Below are 7,231 nucleotides of genomic sequence, written 5' to 3'. Positions count from 1 at the left end.
TACTTTCGGCGATACCCGTAGTATGCCTTTATAGTCACCCAGTTATGTTGTGACGTTTGGTACACCCAAAGCACTCCTACGGTATCCGGGAGTTACACGATCTCATGGTCTAAGGAAAGATACTTGACATTGGAAAAGCTCTAGCAAACGAACTACACGATCTTGTGCTATGCTTAGGATTGGGTCTTGTCCATCACATCATTCTCCTGATGATGTGATCCCGTTATCAATGACATCCAATGTCCATAATCAGGAAACCATGACTATCTATTGATCAACGAGCTAGTCAACTAGAGGCTTACTAGGGACATGTTGTGGTCTATGTATTCACACATGTATTACGATTTCCGGATAACACAATTATAGCATGAATAATAGACAATTATCATGAACAAGGAAATATAATAATAATCATTTTATTATTGCCTCTAGGGCATATTTCCAACAGTCTCCCACTTGCACTAGAGTCAATAATCTAGTTACATTGTGATGAATCGAACACCCATAGAGTTCTGGTGTTGATCATGTTTTGCTCGCGAAAGAGGTTTAGTCAACGGATCTGCGACATTCAGATCCGTATGCACTTTGCAAATATCTATGTCTCCATCTTGAACATTTTCACGAATGGAGTTGAAGTGACGCTTGATGTGCCTGGTCTTCTTGTGAAACCTGGGCTCCTTGGCAAGGGCAATAGCTCCAGTGTTGTCACAGAAGAGGGTGATTGGCCCCGACACATTGGGTATGACTCCTAGGTCGGTGATGAACTCCTTCATCCAGATTGCTTCATGCACTGCCTCCGAGGCTGCCATGTACTCCGCTTCACATGTAGATCCCGCCATGACGCTCTGCTTGCAACTGCACCAACTTACTGCCCCTCCATAATATACACGTATCCGGTTTCTGACTTAGAGTCATCCTGATCTGTGTCGAAGCTAGCGTCGACGTAACCCTTTACGACGAGCTCTTCGTCACCTCCATAGACGAGAAACATATCCTTAGTCCTCTTCAGGTACTTCAGGATATTCTTGACCGCTGTCCAACGTTCCTTGCCGGGATTACTTTGGTACCTTCCTACCAAACTTACGGCAAGGTTTACATCAGGTCTGGTACACAGCATGGCATACATAATAGACCCTATGGCTGAGGCATAGAGGATGACACTGATCTCTTCTATATCTTCTGCCGTGGTCGGGCATGGAGTCGAGTTCAATCTCACACCTTGCAATACAGGCAAGAACCCTTTCTTGGACTGATCCATATTGAACTTCTTCAATATCTTATCAAGGTATGTGCTTTGTGAAAGACCTATGAGGCGTCTCGATCTATCCCTATAGATCTTGTGCCTAATATGTAAGCAGCTTCTCCAAGGTCCTTCATTGAAAAACACTTATTCAAGTAGGCCTTAATGCTGTCCAAAAGTTCTATATCATTTCCCATCAAAAGTATGTCATCTACATATAATATGAGAAATGCTACAGAGCTCCATAAGTCTGCACAAACCCAAACGCTTTGATCATCTCATCAAAGAGAATGTTCCAACTCCGAGATGCTTGCACCAGCCCATAAATGGATTGCTGGAGCTTGCATACCTTGTTAGCATTCTCAGGATCGACAAAACCTTCCGGCTGCATCATATACAGTTCTTCCTTAAGATAACCGTTAAGGAATGTCATTTTGGCGTCCATCTGCCATATCTCATAATCATAGTATGCGGCAATTGCTAACATGATTCAGACGGACTTCAGCTTCGCTACGGGAGAGAAAGTCTCATCGTAGTCAACCCCTTGAACTTGCTGATAACCCTTAGCGACAAGTCGAGCTTTATAGATGGTAACATTACCATCCGCGTCCATCTTCTTCTTAAAGATCCATTTGTTTTCTATCGCTCGCTGATCATCGGGCAAGTTTGTCAAAGTCCATACTTTGTTTTCATACCTGGATCCTATCTCCGATTGCATGGCTTCAAGCCATTTGTTGGAATCTGGGCCCGCCATCGCTTCTTCATAGTCCCAAGGTTCATGTCACATCCCTAGCTTCTGGTAATGCTCTAGGCTAGCTTCATGTGTGCATCATGTTTAAATTCTGAAATTTGAACTGAGGGAAATTGGAAGCCTCAAAAACTTAAATAAAAGAGGGGCAAAAACCCTAGAAATCTCATTCATTGCTCCAAAATACTCTTCTTAAATGTCTGATAATTTTTGGTAAGGGTTCTGGTCCCAACCAAAATACTGAACATTTTTAAGGGATTATTTTTGGGACTTTGGATTTAATTCGTTAACTATTTGAATTTGAATTATATTCATATAATTAGAATATAATTTCAAATACCCCTGAAATATTTTATAAGCTTCTGGAAAAGTCCATCTAGCAATATAAAATATTCAGAGGAGTTTTTGGCATTGTTTGAATTATTTTAAAATTCAAAACAGTGGCAAAATAAATTAAATAAAACAAAACAGAAGAAAAAAATAAAACAGAGAAAGGGAGAGAAGGCCACCTGGGCCACCTACCTGGCGCCACTTACCTGGCCCAGCTCCCCCAGCCGGCCCAGCCCACCACTGCAGCCCTCCGTCGTCTTCCTCCCCTCGCCCCGAAGCTGCTGCGTGCTCGCACGCGCACGGCCGCGCGGCCACCTCCTGCTTGCCGACGAGCTCCTGGCCGCGTGGACGACTTCCGCAGGCCGTCCCGATCCCCCTGACCCCCCTCACTCTCCCGTGCACCTCTTCCCTCTCTCCCTGCTTCGCCTCCCTCGCCCCCTCTCCCGAAGCAGAGCGCAGCCGCCGACGCCGCTCGCCATAACCACGGCCACCGGGCCTCCCTCGCTTCCCCGACTAGCCCAGAGGCTCCGCCTCGATCCCCTCTTCCCTCTCCACCGACCCACGGCCCTCCGGAAGCCCTGCAACGCCGCCACCATCGCCGTTCCGTCGCCGGCCACCGAAGCTCACCGCTGTCGATTCGCCGCCTCCGACGCCTCCCCGAGCTCCCCGAGGCCACCGTCGCAACCCCTGTGAGCTCCGCCACCGTTTCCCCCTCTTTCCCTCTTCGTTTGGTTGCCGTAGCCGTCGCCCCCTTGATGACTGAAACCCGCCGCCGTCTGTGATCGCCGCCGACGTGCCTCCGGCCACCTAGTGGCCCGGCTGTCGTGCTCAGCTTCCTCCCCGCGCCGCCTGGAACACGTAGGTGCCCCGCACGAGCCTCCCCGGCCACCGTAGCGTCAACCCCGAGCTCGCCCGAGCTCCGGCGACCGCCACGCTCGACGCTGGTGACGACTCCGGCCATCTTAGGCCCAGCCGCTGCCACTACTCGACGCGGACGAGCGCCCGCGTCACGTAGACGCTCTCCGCCGGCCATTTGGTCGCCGGAGGAGGAAACCCGCACCCCTCCGCCGTCTCTGGCTCCGCCGGCGACGAGTCGCGGGTCAACTCCGGCGAGTTGACCCAGGTTTGACCTTCCCCGTGTGTCACTGACGTGTGGGCCATCGCCCCTGACATTTTAGTTAGTATTAGTTTAACACTAATTAACCTAGGTTAGTTAGCTGATTAGTCGCTGACCAGTGGGCCCCGGCCCCACAAACAGTTTAGTTAGAATTAACTTAAGACTAATTAACTTGGTTAATTAGTTGTGTCACTGACCAGTGGACCCCACTGGTCAGGTTTGACCTGAATCTGCCCCGTTGACCTGATGACGTCAAGGTGATGTCATGCTGACGCATTAAATGATTTTCTGGATTTAAAATAAATCAGAAAATCCAGAAAATTATATAAACTTCAATAAATCATAGAAATTTAACCGTAACTCCAAATTAAATAAATTATATATGAAAAATTATCAGAAAAATTCAAGGAATCCATCTGTACCATTTTCATGCATGTTAGAACAACTTATAGGTGCTGTTTAGCACAAATCAATTAAATGGCATTTGAATAATCACATATGGAGTTTAAATTTGAATCTTGTATTCAAACCAACTTCATTTAATCTGTTGCTAGTTGCATTAGCTCAAAACACATTCATTTTGCCATGTCATGATCATGCATCATATTGTGCATTGCATTGATTGTGTTCCCTTCTGTGTTGCCGGTATTTGTCCCCTCTCGATAGACGTGATACCGATGATGTGATCGTTGACACTGATGAAGACTCAATGTTATCTTCAGAAGTGCCAGGCAAGCAAAACCCCCCTTGTTCATTCCGATACAATCCTACTCTCTCGCTCCTGCTCTCTTTTACTGCATTAGGACAACACCGATTCATCTGTTACTTGCTACGGTAGCTGAACCCCTTTATCCTTTGCATGACCTGTCATTGCCACAGTAAATAGATGAAACCCACTAGCATGAGTAGGAGTTGTTTGAGCCCTGTTGTGCCTAATCATTCATGCTTGTTTGTCATGCCTGCTACTGATTAGAGTTGAGTCAGGTCTGATTCATCGGGATGAATCAGAGGCGTGTGAACCTGTCCTACTGTGTGTGAGCTAAGTGTGTGAACACGATTTGGTAAAGGTAGCGGTGAGAGGCCATGTAGGAGTACATGGTGGGTTGTCTCATTGCAGCCGTCCTCAGGAACTGAGTTCTGTGTTTGTGATCCATGATTCAGCTACTACCACGCATTGGGCCCGAAACCAATGGACCCTCTCGGCTTCTTGATCACCCTTGTCCTCTGTCCAGGAGTTGCAAGTAGTTTCTGGTGTTTGTAGTATGCTGGAGGCCGTGCGCAGCGCTGACCGTAGGGGTGGGCTGTGATGCGGTAGGCACGTGGCCGGGTAAACCGGGCGCCCGTTTGGTGTCACGGAACCCTGTTCACATCGTTTGGGGCTGTGAGCGAAACTCCGGCCGGATCTCCTCATGGATGGAACCCGAATAGGCGATAAACCTGGACTAGAGCCTTGAGTGTTTAGGTAGGCCGTGGCCGACACCCACGTTGGGCTTCCGCTTGAAGGTTGCCGAGTACATGTCGTGTAAACGGCGGTAAGTGGTGAGAGCGTGTGTGAAGAAGTACACCCCTGCAGGGTTAACCTAATCTATTCGAATAGCCGTGTCCGCGGAAAAGGACTTCTGGGTTGCTTATATCAGTTCATAGACAAGTGAAAGTGGATACTCTAAAATACGCAAGATAAGCGTGAGTGCTATGGATGGCGTTCTCGTAGGGAGACGGGAGCGGATCCATAGTGGTGTATTGATATGGTGAATATGTGGACTCGTGTGCGCCACCTCAAAAGAGTCGCTTGCAGTCGTAGTTTAGGATAGCCACCGAGTCAAAGCTGGCTTGCTGCAGTCAAACTCCACCATCCCCTTTGTTAATAATGATGCATGTGTAGATAGATCTGATGTAAGTCTTGCTGGGTACATTTGTACTCACGTTTGCCTATTTTATGTTTTTGCAGAGAGACTTCAGTCTCACTAGTAGTTCTGCTTGGACTTCGACGTTTAGCTTGATACCTCAGCTACGATCTTGTGCCCTCGGCAGGATCTGATAGATAGTCAGGCTTTTCAGCCTTTTTCATTTATAGGCGTCTGTACTCAGACATGATAGCTTCCGCTTGTGCTTTGATTTGTATGCTCTGAGTGTTGGGTTATGAGACCCATGTTTGTAATATCTCGCTCCTCGGAGCCTATTGAATAAACTACTTGAGTCGTAGAGTCATTTTGTGATGCCATGTTGTATTTGCACATATCGAGCATATTGTGTGTATGTTATTGTAATGCTTGGTATGTGTGGGATCTGACTATCTAGTTGTTTATCTTTAGTAGCCTCTCTTACCGGGAAATGTCTCCTAGTGTTTCCACCGAACCATGGTAGCTTGCTACTGCTCCGGAACACTTAGGCTGGCCGGCATGTGTCCTTCTTCGTTCCTGTGTCTGTCCCTTCGGGGAAATGTCACGCGATGAATACCGGAGTCCTGTTAGCCCGCTACAGCCCGGTTCACCGGAGTCCTGCTAGCCCAGTGCTACAGCCTGGATTCACTCGCTGATGACCGACACGTTCGATGCTGGGTCATGGATGCCTGTCCCTGTAAGTCTGTGCCACTTTGGGTTTACGACTAGCCATGTCAGCCCGGGCTCCTTATCATATGGATGCTAGCGACACTACCATATACGTGTGCCAAAAGGCGCAAACGGTCCCGGGCTAAGGTAAGGCGACACCCGTGGGAATACCGTGCGTGAGGCCGCAAAGTGATATGAGGTGTTACATGCTAGATCGATGTGGCATTGAGTCGGGGTCCTGACAGCGTTGGTATCAGAGCTTGACTGCCTGTAGGATTACCAAGCCAAACTGGTCGAAGTTGAGTCTAGAAATTCTTTAGTTATATAAGGGAATTGATTGTGGGATGGAACGTAAGGCTCTTTTTACTCCTTATACCTCATGGCCTTCTGATCTGAGTCATCATCTTCTCTTCTACGGGGATTAAGAACTAGGCTATCTCTTCTTTCTATTAGGATCACGTGTTACTAATCAGTAGACTTATAAGATTGTTGGATTTAAGTCTCAGTTCAGTTCCTACTACTTCTGTATATTTACTGTTGATCTCCAAACCTTGATATTGTGCTTCTGAGTGGTTATGCCACCATTTTTGTGAATGTCTCAAATCTTTTCTGAGCATTTACATCCGTTATGCTGTCCGAGTCATCCCAGGTTTCTAAGAAGTCTGATGCATTTGCAAATCCTTTCTTCCCGTTTCAATGTTCCCATGGGCCAGATTAACCACACTAATCAGTGAGTTGAGGTACACCGTTACCTTGACATATATGTCGGAGATATTATTATGACCCTAGGTGTCTTAGGGGATCATCTAGTAATTTAGCCACGATTTGTGTTCCCAGTGTGATGATTCTGGCCATCATTCTCGAAAGCATCCCGTGATGCTACTTAGTAATAGGTATTCTATTCCTGGGTTCTGAACCCGAGATTCACTCTACCTACTTCATGTTGATAGTAATTGCTAGTGCCTTTAGGATATTAGTAATCTTTGCGATAGTCCTCGAGGTCCATGGTATATCGTTCTTCCAAATACCACGAACCATTTTGGCAGAAGTTTGTTGGATCAAAAGATCACAACAGGCCCTCTATGAGTTCTCCATGTTATATTGTGGCTCTGCCAGTTCTACCTTTTTGCATGGGTTATCCGGAAGAATTATGTTGAACTTCGTTCGACATGCTAAACCATGCATCCACAACTCAGAAAGTTATATGTTCCTTTGAGATGTTCTCTTTAGTTGCCTTTTGACCCTCG

Source organism: Triticum dicoccoides, chromosome 5B, assembly GCF_002162155.2.
Source record: "Triticum dicoccoides isolate Atlit2015 ecotype Zavitan chromosome 5B, WEW_v2.0, whole genome shotgun sequence".
Lineage (NCBI taxonomy): Eukaryota > Viridiplantae > Streptophyta > Magnoliopsida > Poales > Poaceae > Triticum > Triticum dicoccoides.
Note: the sequence above shows the minus strand (reverse complement) of the source record.